Source organism: Candoia aspera, chromosome 1 (assembly GCF_035149785.1).
Source record: "Candoia aspera isolate rCanAsp1 chromosome 1, rCanAsp1.hap2, whole genome shotgun sequence".
Classification (NCBI taxonomy): Eukaryota; Metazoa; Chordata; class Lepidosauria; order Squamata; family Boidae; genus Candoia; species Candoia aspera.
The window spans coordinates 331,976,366-331,993,863 of NC_086153.1; the positions used below are offsets into that span (position 1 = coordinate 331,976,366).

The following is a 17,498-nucleotide window of genomic DNA, read 5'->3' on the forward strand; positions in this document are numbered from 1 at the left end:
ATGTACAGGTAGTCCTTGCTTAAGAACCATTCGTTTAGTGATGGTTTGGACTTACGATGGTGCTGAAAAACCGACTTGTGCCTGGTCCTCACACTTAGGATCGTCGCAGCATTCCACAGTATGTGGTTTGCTTAATGACCATGGTGATTCACTTAACAGCTGTTGCAAGAAAGGTCATAAAATCAGATCTGATTTGCTTAATGACTGCTTTGCTTAGCAGCCAAAATTCTGGTCCTGATTGTGGTCATTAAGTGAGGACTACCTATAGTTGCAGCTGCCGATGTGATTTTTTTGACAGCCCCCTGCAAACAGCAGTGATGGTTTTGTATTGGGATAGTGAATAGTGTACCATGAAAGATTTCATTTTGTAATTTAGGCAGTTTCATTCTGTGAAAACAGAGAAGCCAAGAAATGCAAAAAAAACCCCAAACAGTCTGTGTTCATGACAACATGGTAAGCAAAATACCAAACTATGGCTCAATATGAGTCAAAATACGAAAATTACAGCACACAGTATTTACACGAAAGCTTAAATGAAACTAAAACCCATGACTGATCACAAAAGCAATGCTGGTTGCAATCACAAACAATTTTTTGCTATATTTAAGCTCTGTTCTCCCACCATGCCTGGTTTGCTTAACCAGGGTTTATTTAATAAGCCATTATGGGGCCACACAAAGCCATCAATCGTGGTTTACAATCCCAACAGCTGAACTCCCACAACCCCTGAAATCAAAACTGAGCTACAAGATGTTTTGGGCTCTGGTCCCTCCAGATGTTGCTGAAATACAGTCCTGGCTGCTTCATCTCAAGTAGCCCAGAGAGCAATAGCTGCCTGTGTAAAAGTAGGCCTGGGCCTGGGGCTAGACTCCAGCTTAATTGTGCCAGCAACTCCACCCTTTCCAAGTTATCAAAGGAGAAGCACCTGACTCTTAATTTGCAGCCAAGAGAGCAGGTGTTGGAAGCTGTTCACCTGATACTGTTTTTCAGCAGCTCTAGATTGGAGCAGAGATTCTGGTTAACAACTGGGGGTTACTTCTGCTGGATTTGTCTTAACATGCTGAGCTAAAAGATGGTTTGCTTGTTTGGGGGTACTCTCTGCTTGGCAAGCTTAACCATGGGTAACAGCTCAATTTCTTAGCTTCGCACAGCACAAAACCATAAATTAACCACACAGGCTAAGTTTACAGAACACCCTAGGCTAAAGTGTGCTTGGGAAGTTTCTGTGTTGTGCAAAGTCAGTGCTGTGTTGTACGAGCCCAGCCAAGTTGATTAATTCAATAGACTAGCATGTTCTATAAACTCAGCCTTGGTCTGTGTTCATGTGGTGTGCTGAGGCACAAATTCGCCAACCACATTTGAGTTTACTGAGTGGTATGAGTCCAGCCTTGGTGGTGGTTTATGGCTCAGTGTGTTGTGTGCACCAGGAAAATTAGACTGAGTCAACCTTATCTCATGGGAAAGTGTGCTTATAGAATTACAGATTAGAAGGGACCTTGCAGATCATCGCCCTTGCACTGTGCAGGAAATTTGTGTTGTACAAAGACAGTCTAACACAGTGGAACAGTCTACTTAGGGAGGTCATGGGTTGTCAGCCTTGCAAAGTAGTCCAGACAAAAAGTGCACCCAGAATTATTAGCTCTCACGTTATTGTAAGGTTACATTAACAGAACCTTGCAAATCGGGAGGGTCCCTTCTGAGACATTTGTCACACCCCCATTCCTTCTGCAGACTCAGATTTTATCAGACAGTTGTCTAGTCTGCGGCTCTTCCACCCGTCTCCCAATGTCATTCCCACATACCATTACATGGCTTCTCTGTCTCTGGAGGTTTTTGAAAAGAGGCTAGACAGGCGTCTGTCATGGATGGTTTAAACGGTTTTCCTGCATGTTGCAGAGGGCTGGACTAGATGATCTTTTGTCTCTTCCAGATCTTACAGTAAAACATCTATTTTTCAGAGAAAAAAAATACTGAGTTCAGATGTTATTGCTTGGCATTAACTAAATGTGTTGCTGGAACCCAGACATTGCTGATGAGCCATGGCTATTAAGCAAACCCAACCAGCTGTCATGTTTGATAAATTAGTATTAAATGAACCATAGTTTAATAGCATGGAGGAATCCACTAAAAAAGAAGGACATACTTGGGCATATTACAAGTGTTTTGCCTAGCTCCTTAACTCAAAATTCTTTCAGAACGACTTTGTTACCAGTTGTTGTCTCCAAGTCCTTTCAGAGATAAAAAGCCTTGGGCCACTCTCTGCTTTTGAGACTTAGCGATAATAAACCATAAGGAAAATATATATAATTTGGATGCTGTGCCTACATATGAAATCCATACCAATGAGTCTTCTTGGCCGGGTTTTGTTGATATGTGAATAGTGATAAGGGGACAAAAGAGAGAAAAACCAGATGTGGCACCAGTTCTTAATGTTTTTTAATACTCAGATTTTTGCAGTGTCTCTATATTACTATAAAACATGCATGAAGCTTTTACCATAAGGTCTTCAAATCACCAGCTGCAAATTCTCCAGCCATGACAGTTTTCAAGGGCTGAAGCCTTGTGGGTGGGTGGTGAGGGGTTACTATACTGCCTATCCATTGGCCAAGTTCATATCACATGCAGGGCCATGGTTTGTTTAACCATTGTTTACTGAACAAACCACAGTTGCTTGAGTTAGCGCAACATGCTAAGCAATCAATTTGTCAGCCTCAATAGCTCATTTCACAACTGGTAAACCATAGTTGTCATGAGTAAGGATGGCGAGCGGGGGGCTCCCATCCAGACTGTCAAGCGCATGCGTAGCACTGAGGAATTGGTCAGCCATTCAAAGAGACACAGATCGGGACCGCCTTAACCCTTGGGGTTTATATGTCTGGGTTTTCCCACGCTTCTTGAGTTTGTTAGGATTGATGTCCTAACAGCCAGGAAACACACTGAGACAAGGAACTGGTCTCTAATATTTATTGCTAGTACTTAACAGGAATCCTAACAAACTGAAGAAGCGTGGGAAAACCCAGACATATAAACCCCAAAGGTTAAGGCGGTCCCGATCTGTGTCTCTTTGAATGGCTGACCAATTCCTCAGTGCTACGCATGCGCTTGACAGTCTGGATGGGAGCCCCCCGCTCGCCATCCTTACTCATGACAATAGTTTGTTTTAACATGAAAATTCATGTAACCACAAATGATCCAATTGCATTTTTTAACCTAGTGTGTTGTAGGAACCTAACCGTCTTGTTAGTTTACATTTCAGTGTGTCGTGCAACCTCTGGCTTAATTGAGTAAGTTATGGCTAACTATGGGAATGTATTAATCCAAGTGCACCTGCTGTGGCCTGGTTCACACAGCATGCTGTGTCAAATCTACACAACCCACAGGGCCATGTGTGAATACAGTAGAGCCCTCAGTCTTCTGGTTAAAGATAGGCCAGGAAAAATAAAGGATCTTGTAATAGATTATTGATTATATTTTATTAAATGTGTAAGGCTGCCCAGCTCTGCATTACCCGATTAAAATGAATTTCAACAAGCTTTTAAAAAGGCAAGGTATTTGCTGTAGTCACCTTTAGTGATTTCCTATGCATGCATGTGTGGTAGAAGGATGAGCGCTTTGCCTTTTTGGTGAATCGAGAGCTTTTTCTCTGCTGTGTTGCTGTCCACTCAGCAACAAGCTGTCCATTAGTTGCTTTGAAAATGAAGAGGCTGATTATTCTTTAACCTCAAAAATCTATTTGCATGCTTTGAGTCAGCTCTGCATTTTGGATCACACCTTCAAACATTCCTGATTGACTTCTGTGAGAACTGGAAAGTTGTGTGCTTGATGATCCTCAAGGGTTTTATATATCAGTTGTTATTCCACATTCCAGTTCCTGCAAATCCAAAATAGCAGCTACTGTATCCCACGTCTACATACACATAGACTTAGAACTCAATTAAAAACTCACTTAAGTGTTGTAAAGAACTTGTGGTCCTGTCAACCTACCAAGCGTCTTGCCTACAACGTTTCTCGACCTTGAGGCTTCCAGTGGGAATGGCGGACTGTATGGCTGTGCCTGCTGGTTCAGCGGGCACGGCTGACAATGCAGTAACTTTTTTTGGGCTCAGGCAGGTTTTCCTGAAGCCCAGAAACATTCTCTGGATCAAGGGGAATACCTGGAATCATCCCACCTGTCCTCCGGACGGCTGCTTGCAGCCGGAAGATCTCAAACAGCGTTTCGCGTTCAACTGGTAAGAGCCAGCTGGGAGGCAGGGACTTCATCACTTTCCAAGCCACGCTGTACCCTTAAAGAGACAGTAAACCAGCCACCCCATTTCTAAATCACCAATTTGTATGTTTTTAAGTATATGTACCCCAGGAGAGGCTTTCTACAGTGAGGAGAAGCTGGTTCTCTTGGCGCTTAACGTTCTTTTTGGGATTACTTTTTTTAAAAAAAAAATCCTTGTAAGTTTTGGATTTCGTTTTCCTTCCAAAGGAAATTCCAAAGATTGAGAGTAAACAATTATCTTCCTGTTACTATTTTTGTATTACATTTGAAAATATTAGCATTTTCCTACCCAGTGAATCAGCTGATTTGAACCTTCAGCTTTCTGTTTTCACTTTCCCTTGAGAACTGTCGGCTATCTCACTCTCAGTTTATCTAAACACACTTTGGAACTCTTCCCTGTCTTCGACTTTCGCTGGCTAAGCTCCTGGGGGCACCATAATCTACTGCGTGAGACATGGAGGATTTCAAACAGATGCTTTCTGACTCCCACCAAGATTTTAAACAGATTTCTTCTGACTTCTATCAAGCTGTATGCAAGATATTCAAGACATTGTGGAAAATATGAGATCTAAAATGTGCCATCAAGTTGGGGATGTGATGGATGAAATTGAGGAATTTAAGAGTGATAGGTTTTTTTTAAGACTGAGATTGGGACTTTCATCAAGATGCTGGATGAAGATTGGATACTGGAGTTGGAGAAATCTAAGGGAGAGAGTGATCTGCAAGCCTTAAGTAAAATTGATCTCCATGAAAAGAACCTGGAATCTTTGAGGGGGGCAGTTGGGCTGCTTGATTCTTTCAAGAGGAAAGCTCTGTGCACATTGTGGGGATATGTCACTGCTCTGGTTTATTTTGAAGTGGGATAAGGGTTGAAGACTATATCCCGGTGGTTTACAATTGCCTTCCCCATAGTCTGTCAAGAAAACGTGAAAGCAGCGTCCCCCCAAAGGGTCAGACATGACTTGTGCTTGCACAGGGGACCTTTCACCTTTCACAAGGGTTGAAGAATGTTCATCTGGTTTGCTTTAAGGATTTGAGTGATGCTATTTGCCTTTAAAGGTTTGGATTTACTGTTTTGAATTGTCTTTGTTTTTTGGGTTTATTAAGATTGGGATTATTAAAATTGTTGTACTATTAAGTATAATAGCAGACAACTTACGTGCTTTTTAATTTGATTCTTATTATAGTAGACAGAAATTTATAGAATAGTGGTAGGAAGGGAATACTTAAATATGTTTTATCTTTTGGAGGGGAGAAAGATGTTTAGGAGGTTTATATGAACTTTTTTTCCTTTATTTTAATATAAGGGGGAGGAGTAACTGTACTCAATGTGTTAAAGTGGAATGACTTATAGAAATAATGTGGTGTTTAATTTGTTTTAATATAGAGTAAGAGTTTGATTATGGAATATGGAAATTTTGTATATCCTTGCTGTTAAAAGTTGGAAGCCACATCTTTTTATACATTTGAAAAAAAATTTCTTGTGTTTCTGTACTTTTTAATTTTTTTCCATTTCTTTGTAGTTTTTTTTGTTTTTTGTTTTGTAGTTTTTATTCTTCTCTTGAAACCTAATAAAATTTACTATTTTATAGTAAAAAAGTAGTATAAAATTTACTACTTTAAGACATGTAGCTGGCTGGGGAATTCTAGGAGTTGAAGTCCACATGTCTTAAATTTGCAGAGATTGAGAAACACTGGCCTACAATGTAAAATGTAGGGTTTTGAAATCTGGTCTGCAAAGATATTGATGGCCATTAGATGGCAGCAGCAAATAAGAATTTTCTGTATCTCTTTAGTGGTCATTTAGATTGTTGCAGCTCATACAGAACAGATCTAAAATAATATACAGCAACTAAATGGATAAACAAGCTTGTGATTTAATCAGTGTGTGTGAATCTAGCTCAGGAGCAGCACAATCTTTTCTAGCCTGGTACCTTTGAGTTGCTCTGACACTGCAGTTCCCAGTCAGGTTTAGTCCCAATGCATCTGGAAGACACCGTGCTAAGGAACACCAATTGAAGATAGTTCAAATATTTAATTATACCAACAGTGGCTGCATTGTGCACCAGTTGTGGGCTGTATCTGCAACTAAAACCAACACAATTTGAAAAAGACTTGCCCTCCAAAAGGGAGCAACGCTGAGACAGCAACTCCTCAGGCTGGTCAGCAGAGGCACATTAAGGAACACTGCTGATACTTTAATAGCCTTCCAAAAACACAGAGAAACAGCAAAGAAGAAACTCCTGCAGTGTATTACAATTAGGCCTGTCTGGAACATGCCGAGCACAGATCCATGCATGGAAAATAAGTCTAAGAACACAGATTCTTATCAACTGGAGTCCAATAACTTTATGTTGCTGATAATCAATGGGTGCTGACATTTCTGCAACATTCAGGATATGGCATATCTTTTCCAAGTTTTTGTACACTTGGAATGACAATTCACTTTTCCTGCTGATTTGGGACAGGGGGAAAAGAAGTGTTTCCTGTTTGCGGAAACACAACCTTGGGCGGGGGGGGAATAGTATTTCCTTTGTTTAAAACACAAGCAAGGAGTGGACTTTTCCATCAACTGCATTTGGTTGCTACCCTTTAATCATGGCAAAGTGCCTCTCTATTAGGCTTTGCATAACAATCCAGGCTAGTCCTTTGGTTACAGCACACAGTTATTATCCTAGATGGGATGTTTGCTTTTATGGATCTTGGTAGATCTTATAGCCTTGGTCTCCAAGATCACTGTAAAACAGGTAGGATTTGGAGGGGCATGGTGCTCTCATATCCTGTTGGACTTCCATATGTGGACTGCAGAAATCAAGACGATCACTAGGTGGCAGCAAACAGAGATGGACAACTAACTCTTCATAGCTACTTAGGGTTCCTAGGGATTTTTACAGCCCAGATAACATAGCTCTAGTTACACTAATGATTTATTGTGTTTATGGTTTTGGTTTTGATTTTTTATTTTGGAAGCAAAGGACGAGGTCATCCTCACCCTCATCCCCATTCTCCTCCTCGCCGACAAAAACTATACATTATGACTCTCCCCTCATTCCTAAACTCTCCCAACATTAAGCCGCGGCTCCTTTAAGAAGAGGATGAGCTACGTCACGCGACTGCTAATAACTCCTCCTGCGGTACCTTCATAAACTTAGAAGGTTGGCTGCTCCGGCGTTCCGAATTCGAACGTTGCTGGTTGGCGAAAGGGCGTGGTTCGTGAAAGGGCTTTGAGGCTGGCTGCATTCACTCTGATGGTTTTGTAAACAATGGAGAACTGAATGGGGAAGGGATCCCGCCTTAAAGGGGCCGCGCTAGACTAGCGGGTAAAAAGTCATCTTAAAAAGACGTTTTCTAAGGAAGTTAAAGAAAAAAAAACCCTCCTGCTATCCCCATTCTCCTACACCACAGAACAGTGTTTCACAACCTTGGCAACATGCTGGCTGGTGAATTCTGGGAGTTGAAGTCCACACATCTTCAAGCTGCCAAGGTTGAGAAACACTGCCCCAGAGGGTTTGCCTGACACGTCTCAATGTGCATGTCTTCAGTATGTGTTGATTTTTTTATTATTTTGCAGGATAAACCAACTGCTCTATTTTCCTCTCTCTGTCTCTAGTGCAGTACCACCAGATAATAATATTAATATTATTGCTCATTTATCATACAATTATGACAGGATCAAGGGTTTTAAGAGAATATGTACTACTATTTTAATTTGAAAAATGGGAGGTGCTTCCTCTGTATGAGATGGATCCTTTGGCTATCCCATGCTCATTTTTCCTGGGAGTTTTACTTCCTTTTTAAATATGCATTTCTATGTATGTTTACTGGGGAGTGAAAACCCCAGTGTTCAATACAAGGTCGGGAGATGCCTACCTAACTGGAGTTAAGCCTTTTCTTCAGGATTGGTTCATTGGTTACGTGCCATCAAGTGAGTGTCAACTCTTAGTGACCAAATCGATAGATTTTCTCTAAGATGATCTTTCCATAACCTGGTCTTTAAGGTCTTCCAACATTCCCCCATTGCCACTGTAACTGAGTCCATCCCCCTTGCTGCTGGTCGTCTTCTTCTCTTTCCTTCCACCTTCCCAGCACTAGAGCCTTTTCTAGAGAGCTGGGTCTTCACATAACGTGTCCAAAATAGGATAATTTTAACCCGGTCATTTGTAATTCCAGTGAGAACTCTGGGTTGATTTGTTCAATGATCCATTTGTTTGTTTTCTTGGCTGTCCATGATATTCTCAGAAGTCTTCTCCAAGACCAAAGTTCAAAGGCATCAGTGGTCTTCCTCTCCTGCTTCTTCAAAGTCCAACTTTTGCTTCCATAGAGTGTCACAGGGAATACCATGGCTTGCAGGATCATGATCTTTGTAGGTATATACACATCTTCCCAATTCCAGTTCCTTATTGTACAAAACTTCAAGAGCAAAGTCTTTTGCTAGAGTTTTTGTTCATTCCTGCCTTCTAGCTTCTTGCAGCTCTTAAACTGTTCCCTGCCCCTCTATATAACTTTGGCTTGTTTCTCTTTGGTGACATTGATCATCAAAGAGGTGGTACATGAGAAGGAAGCCCATTTGAAGGAGACTATGAAGATTAAGGGGCTCAGCAGTGCCAAGTGGTGGCTCAGCTGGTTCCTGAGCAGTTTCTTCTTCCTCTCCAGTGCCTCATTGCTTATCTTTATTGTGCTTCATTCTACCTTACCCTCAAAGTAGATTGTATTCCCCAATGCTTATTCTTTGACTTTTCTTACTAAAGTAGCTTGCTAAGCTACACAGTGTTGTTGCTATGCTTTGCTAATGAAAGAGAAGATGAAAGGACACTTTGTATATAGGGACCTAGTTATATAAGGGTAACGTCTGGAATCTGTCATGATTCCCAATGTCAATACTTATCTTTTCTGTGTACTTTCCCTTTACTTCAAAGACTTCTGAGATATTCAGCAGATGCTACTCAATGCTTCTGAGTATACTTTTGCACACAGAAGACCCTAGAAACTTTTACATTTCTTTCAAAGAAATCATGCACTGACATAGTATATGTTGATATGTAGAGATATTTAGTGCAAGAGTATTATTGGCAAAATTCAATGGATTATAGCTTAGGAGATGCTTTTGACCTCTTTTAAATTATTTGGGGCATGCGTGGTAAGGAAATATGGAACAATTGGTTTTTTATACTGGTCAGAACTTTATTCAGCAAAGTCTGGGCTGGGCAGGTTGGACTGGGCTGGGCTCCATCTGGCTTAATATCCTGGAGCCTTATGTTCTAAAGTTCTCTGCAGGCAATCAGTTTAGATCTCTAGGAATCATGGTCAGATTTCTCCCTGGCAGTCTGCTGTTTGGGAGAAAGATGAGTATGTTAGAAAGGGAACAAGAAGACAAAAAGTGGCAAAGAGAAAGAAAGGTTCTAGCCACTTTTGGTTTTGGCTTAATCCATCAGAGACTGCAGGGAGGCAAATGGTGATCCATCCATGATGATGTTACCATGCAAATATCATGATGTTATCATGCAAACATAGCAGTTGCATCTAATGTTGGTATGTAATGGTGTTGTATGTATGATGACATCAACACACAGTTTGCTGCTCCCCCCCAATTGTTTGTTTCAGTCATGCACACATGGCCTGTGGCCCCTTAAACCTGTCTCCTAAGGTTGGTCAATACTAAACTACAAGCTGGGTATTTTCTCTTCTCCAAGTAGGAAACATCTTGCCTTACTCAACTATGGTCTTAATTCTCTTGGCTATCTGGGGCATGGCAACCATCTCACAGTGTTTCCTCATCAGCACCTTCTTCTCTTGGGCTACCTTGGCTTCTCCCTGTGGTGACATCATCTCCTTTTGACCTGCCCTATCGCTATCCATGGCTTGGGGAAATCAAATAGCCTTTCCTCTTAGTCTCTGTTGTAAGGCTGTTCCCCCAGGCCTCCTCACAGAATCATAGGAAGAGACTGTTGAGCTCTGCTGATCCATCCAGGAAGGAATCTTCATACTGTCTCAGACAAATGACTGTCCAAACTATGCTTGAAAGGCTCCTGTGATGGAGCATCCATGACTTCAGGAAGCAGGCTGTTCTGCTGCTTAACAGGGAAATTCCTTCTTAATCTTGAGTTTGAATCTCTCTGCATAGGGCTTCCACCCTTAGGTTCTTGTCCAATGGGTTTTTACAGAGGAAGATCCAGACTGCTGATGTTTGCCAGCAAAGCTGTCCTCCAAATAACAACTCCCGTTTGCTTTGGTGGGCCCACTAGCAATTGAACTTTAATGCAGAGAGAAGTTTTGTTCTTCAGTGTCTCTTTTTAGCTTGCTTAAATTGTACAGTTCTTCTGTTTTTCAAAATTTTATTTTGGTTTTACACTCCAATGGAGGAGAACAATCAATCCTCTAAGATATTTATGGAAGACTTATCTTAACCACTGCAAATCTTGCTTGACTGCAGATATGTCCCTATGTGCTGTCCAGTGTATCTTTGCATCAGTATCAGTTTACATTCATTCATTCTTTATTTCTAGAGATTATTAACTAAGCTGCAATTTTTTTTGATGAAGTAGAGCTACAGGCTCAGTGGAGACCCACATTTTAAGGCATGAAGTTAAGGCTAGAAGTGTGGGATGCCGTTGACTGAATAAATTATAAAATAATGAATTAAAAAGATAAAGAAAATGGATCCATTCCTCTGTCCTGTGCTTTATTAACTCCCCTTTTGCCTAGAACTCATTCTAATTCAGAACGCTGGACTCTCAACCCAGTGGGACAAATGCATTCTTTGACTTTGGAATCGTGATGTACCAAATTTTACGTCTTGAGGATTCTGTGTAACTGATTAGCTTTCTTGCTCAGGCTGGAAAATATGGATCTGACAGTTTCAGATAGCGAATGAAACTTTGGATGAGATCCAGATACTTACGGGATTGCTTCCCCTGATAGCATCCAACTCATGAACTATGATCACCTCTGGAGACTCTACCTGTTTTCCCATCAGTTGAGAACTTGGTCCACAATGTGGTGGCCAGGAAGGACTGCGGCTTTCTCAGGGTGAGGGTGAGATAGCACCCACATTATCTTTGAGATGTTTGACTGCCCCTCTTCTGTGAGAGTTTTTCAAACTCATAAAGAGACTAAGAACTATCAAAACGATAAGCTTGCACAGACTTCAGAAGCTGCCTTTAAGATTGTCTGTTATTTTCCCTTTCTTTTTAAATGAAACTTGTTTTTAGTTTTTGTATGTATTGCTTTCAAGCATTGTTGGTTTTATTTTGATGTTTTTATTTAAGACTCTTTTTTTTGGCTCTGTTTTGTAACCTAGTCTGAGTTGAGAAGAGATATATGGAAATAAAATACTGGTTTGATTTCCTATGTTTTATGGTATTTTCTCTTGTTGATTTTGTATTTAATATTTAGTTTATTGGCTTTTTACTTCTACATTTTTATTGTGATCTTTTAGAAGTTTTATACTTTAGGGGACATCTAAAGAAATAATAAAAAAATTAAATACGACACTTGCCTCTATTGCCTCCCCTAAAAAGACCCCAGCCCTGCGTTCATATTTTCATTCCCTACAGAGTAGCATCTGAATCCTCTTATGGTGCATACTGGTTCAGTGTTGACCCCTCATCTCTACATAGTGAGATTAGTTCATGTTGGCCATCTGGTCCTGACTTCTATGAAGGTCGTAAAACATCCTTCCTGGGGCATAATGGAGCTGGCAAGATCACTACCATATTACTGGGGCAGGAGTAAACTGAAGTGAACCCTTCTTTCCAATGTATGATTGCTTGCTTGTGGAATTTGCTTGTATGTGAGCAGAAGGGTATGGCTATAGCAATGGGTTCCTGAGCTGGGCAGAAAGTTGGGCTAGATTCCTTCCTTCCTTCCCTCCCAGATTTTCCCCTCCCTCCCTCCCTCCCTTCTCAGCTTTTCAACATCCATCCTCCCTCCCCTCCCCTCATAATAGACTTTGAGTAGAATACATACCTGATAGAGTAATTACATTAAAAACAGATAAGTATATAATCCAAAATGCCCAGGTACCATTAACAAGAAATTCCATACAGCCATTCTCCCTCAGGAAGAATCAAAATGATACCCAAAAGGCATGCCAGAAAGCCAGAACTTTACAGCTTTACAGACCCTCAAGAGCATAGATGATCTCCAGATCCTTTCCAACCCTTTCATTCTACGATTCCAAAACCATCGTTTCTTGAAAAAGCCACAATTGATGAAGTTTGCATTGCACATTAAACCAAAAACCATTATTCACAAACCACAAGGGCCAGGTTTATTCAAAATGCCAAACTAAAATCAAAGAAACTGTATTATGGATTAGCATCATGTGTGAACCCAACCTGGGTGTGTGAATGAGAGAGAATGGACTAAGAAAGATCTGGATTAAAACCTGAGTGTGGGTTACTTGCATTCTTTCAATTGTTTTACATTACAGTTCCCAAAATTTATGACTACTGATCATGCCCTGGCAAGGTCTTCTAGGAGCTGTAGTTCAAAACATCTGGGGCATTCCAGGTTGCCTCTCACAATTCAGTAATAGAGGAGAGCCGTGACTGGTTTCAGCTTCTCTGGGAATTGTCTGTTTATCAATAAATTCATTTTATCCTTTCATGGATTGTTTCTTGTATCTAAGGTAGAAAATCCTCCTTATCTAAGATGTAAAATCCTCTGGTGGGAAGAGATGGGCGGGGACAAATTTATTTATTTTATTTATCTAATTTGTCCCCGCCCATCTCCTCCCATCGGGGGTCTCTGGGCGGTTTACAACAATCGATTATTTGATAATAAGATAGATTGATTAATAAATAAAATAAAATAAAAATGGGTGCTTTATTGTCCTCTTCCTCATCCCCCTATCTCACATTCTAGGTCCATTTTACCAGCCTCATTCCCCCCTCCCAAACCTCAAGGATCATGGGAAAGGACATCTCCTCAGAAATGAGCATGCCCCCTCCCCAGCATGCCCTTTAGGTCTTTGTTCTCTCTCAGTTACTCTGGGTTTGTTATCAGAAGTGCTCTCTCAGCCCCAAAGCCTACCCTGTGGGTTCCCAGTCCTTCCTTTTATGCAAATCCCTATGTTGTCATTGAAAGCTTTTGTGGACTACCTTATAAGCCAAGGATCAGCAACGAATCTCTCCAGATGACATCTGTGGGGATCCAAAATTAAAACTATTTTACTTCAATGACCCAAATCTCATGAGATTCTAGTGCTCTCACTCCAAACCTTACAAGCTTTGGGGTGAGGAGGGCCCCTCCTTCCTGATCTTCAGGAAGTCTGCAAAGACTTGTCTGTTGCATCACACTGGGGGAAAGGGCTATTATGACTCTCAGTCTGGATGACTAATAATTTTTTATTATGTTTTTGAGAATGTTGGTTTTAATCTTTGATATATATTTCAATGCAAATAATGAATCTGGAGAGTTGGATGTCACTCAGAGTTAGTTGATTGAATTGGCCTAGAAGCCCTGGAAATAAATAAACAAAATCTCATGAAATGTCCCCCATTTGTTTTCAAGTATTTTTATTTTTGAAACCCATAACTACAAGCTGCCTGGAAACTCTCATAGATCTCCTGATTAGAAATCATTTGTCTAGCCTGTTGGTCTTCCACTGCTCCATGGAGAGCAGATTGCCAGATGATACCATCTCTCTTCTTCTTGTGGTCCCACAAGGTAGAGTGGCTTCTCATTGGATGACTGTAGCTCACAGGCCCTGCCATCATCCAGGGAGGTGGCTGTGATGGTAAAGGAGATTGGCAGCTTGGTTTGTCACTGCTGAGGTGAGTCTTGGCTAAGATAAGTAAGGAGTGAAGCTTTGAGTGTTTGTCATCAAGAGTACATAAACTGTTTCCGACTAGAGGGATGCAGAAAGTTCTAGAGGTTCACATTTCTATGCCTTTAGAGCAACCTAATGACAAAAGGTCCAGCAACCAGCCTTAGATCTGACTGAAAATACTGAAATGGTGGATAGCTTTTGCCTTTTAGGATCAACCATCAACAGTAAAGGAACAAGCAGTCAAGAAATACCCCTCAGACCAGCACTTGCTAGAATAGCAATGAAGGTCTTGGAAAAAATATTCAGATACCAGGATATGGCTATACTTACAAAGATCAGAAATGTGCAGCCCATGGTATTCTCTGTGACACTCAATGGAAGCAAAAATTGGACTTTGAAGAAACAGGATAGGACGAGTATTGACACTTTTGAACTTTGGTGTTGGAGAGACTGAGAATACCATGGACAGCCAAGAAAACAAACAAATGGATCATTGAACAAATCAACTCAGAGTTCTCACCAGAGGCAAAAATGACTAGGTACAAAATTGTCATACTTCAGACACATTATGTGAAGGCCTAGCTCTCTGGAGGAAATGCTGGGGAAAGGGAAGGAAAGAGAAGAGGATGACCAGCAGCAAGGGGGATGGAACTTGATTACAGTGCCACTGGGAAACATGAAGGACAGATTGGGGGCAAATCATCCTAGAGTAAATCTATGGGGTTGCCAAGAGTTGACACAGATTTGATGGCTCGTAATCAAAAGCACTGAAGAGTTTGGTGGACCACCGTGTGGTGCGGCAGAATTTTCTTGCCATTCCTGGATTAGGGATCTTGGAAAGCCATCCCTGAATTCAGGATCTGGGAATGATTTGCTTTATTTCCAACACCTTTTTCTATTCAACCTGCCAATTCTTACATAGTGAAAGAATGGTTAAGTTCATGGGTTGAAAGAATGGTTGAAAGAATGGTTAGGTTCATATGTTGGGCAAAACTATGATTTCTTTTAGCCAGGGTATGTTGGACAAACCATAATGGACCTGATTCACACATAACACTAAGCTGTACAACCTTGTATACAAACCACAGTGGCTACTTTCATATGAGTCACAAGTGGAAATCAAAATCAAAAGGCACATGATGGCTTAGCATGATATGTAAGGATAGTGAAGATCTAAGAAATGTGGGCAATTCCTATACCCATTGGTACCTATGTAGATTATTCTGCACAGGAGGTGATCCTGAATAGTCTGTGCTCATGTACATCAGCATCAAGGAATTTAATCCAAGAAGAAAATAATAAAAAGCAGAGAGAAATCATAGTTGTAGCAAAGTATGTTACTTAATGCATTAAAGATCAGAACAGGCTCCTACAATCATGTAATGTAGACAGTTAAGACAAGGTACAAGTAATTCTCGCTTAATGACCAGAATTGGGACTGGAATTTCAGTTGCTAAGCAAAGCGGTCATTAAGCAAATCTGACCCAATTTTACAACCTTTTTTGTGACAGTTGTTAAGTGAATCACCACAGGTGGTAAGCAAACCATGTGGTCGTTAAGCGAATCACATGGGAAGGCTTCCCCATTGATTTCGGTTGCCAGAAGCCATCCAGGAAAGTCGAAAATGTCAATCACATGATCACGTGACCACATGACACTGCAACGGGAACCAGTTGCCAAGCACCCAAATCGTGATCATGTGACCGTGGCAACATGACGATTGTAAGTGTGAGAACCGGTCACAAGTCATTTTTTTCAGCACTGTCATAAGTCCAAACCATCACTAAACGAATGGTCATTAAGCGAGGACTACCTGTAATAGAAAATAGGTTCTCTATTTATAGGTTATGGAATAAATGCAGAAACCCCAGTTTTGGAGGATGGCTTTCATTACATTTAATGGTGAAATCACATGTTGAAGAGGAAGCAAAACCTAACAGCTTTACACATGCGTAATCACTTAAGATGTTCTAACAGATGTTCTTTGTGTATGTTTGTGACAAGGGAGCAAGTGCGCTTATCTTGGTCCTGTCTGGAAACAGACAACAAAGGTTAGCTGATTTGTATAGACTATCTTTGTTTCCTACAGACACAGGGAGAGGTGGCTGAAATGGGCACAGATTACAAAAGCTTTTGAACAGTAAAGACAGATTACTAAAATAGCTCTTATGGAGAAAGAGGACCAGATAAAGAATAATAAAGGTTTTGTGGGGAGATTTTTCCTCTGCATTGGTGTACTTTCAGAGACCTTTTGCAAACTATCTACATCAGGGCTTCTCAGCCAGGGTTCCGTGGCACCCTAGGGTTCCATGAGAGGTCACTAGGGGTTCCCTGGGAGATCATGATTTATTTAAAAAAATATTTCAAATTCGGGCAACTTCACATTAGAGAGGTAAGTTCCATTCTTTATTTTCAGTTTCAGAACACTGTAAATGCCTATAGACAGGCCTACCCATGAAACAAATAGAATAATTTTGTAACTTCTGGCCTCTATTTGAGCCTGGATGTGCAGGGGTTCCCTGAGGCCTGAAAAATATTTCAGGGGTTCCTCCAGGGTCAAAAGGTTGCGAAAGGCTGGTCCACGTACACAGAGAGCAAGGGGCTGGGGCTGCTGCGGAGTGGAGGCCCTGAAGTGGCACCTCACACAATTAAAAGTCAGCCTCCTCTGTCACCTCAGAGTTTAAGGTTTTAGGTGAGTGGATAGCAGATCCTGACAAATGTTAGGGAAATTTCCTAAGAATAAAAAAAATCAGGAATCTGGTAGTATCTTTTCTGACTAGCAAATTTCCTGACTAACTGTTGGAAGGATTCGAGGCAAATCCCCCCACTCTGCCATTTTCTAACCACGTCTCCCACCGATAGAGGCTTCACGCCAAAAACACTTCCCCAAACCGGGTAAGAGGAGGGAAGCTTCAGGACAAAAGACCAAGATTAAAAATAGAAGGGAAACAACTTAGACATAAAAAGATTCTAGCTCACAATAGAATAATAGGAACATGAGCCACAACGAACCTCCTGATAACCTGATCAGATTCCCTATAAGCCGATCAGGTCAGCGGACAAAGTGGAGAGGCAACACCTTATGTAACGATTGCCTAAACCCAAATACTCAGTCTCACAAGCTCGGGCTTAAAGATAACTGATTTATTAAAGGAATAGTATGCAAATACAGAGAAAGCTGAGAATGAGCAAAAGCGCGCCAAATACAAACTTAAAAGCCTTGCTTGTGAGCAGGTCCCGCCCCGTCGCCCGTCAGGACGCTCCCCCTCCCAGGTGCTGGAAGCCGTTAGACGCGCCTGGGAAAGTAACCTTGAACAGGAGCGCAAACCCAAACATGCATTCCAAGCCCTCAAAACAATGGAGGGCGAAAGAATGGAAAAACCCCGGGTGAAGGAACACGGAACAGAGAATGACATGTGAAACGTTACAATGTTAACCAGACATTAGAATGAGAACATG

At 41.2% G+C, this 17,498-nt stretch overlaps 1 protein-coding gene across 1 annotated transcript in view; it reads left to right on the forward strand.

Annotated features, from left to right (window-relative positions):
- Nucleotides 1–17,498, forward strand: part of ARID3A (AT-rich interaction domain 3A) — a 354,333-nt gene that overhangs the window by 236,886 nt on the left and 99,949 nt on the right. The window lies entirely within an intron of this gene.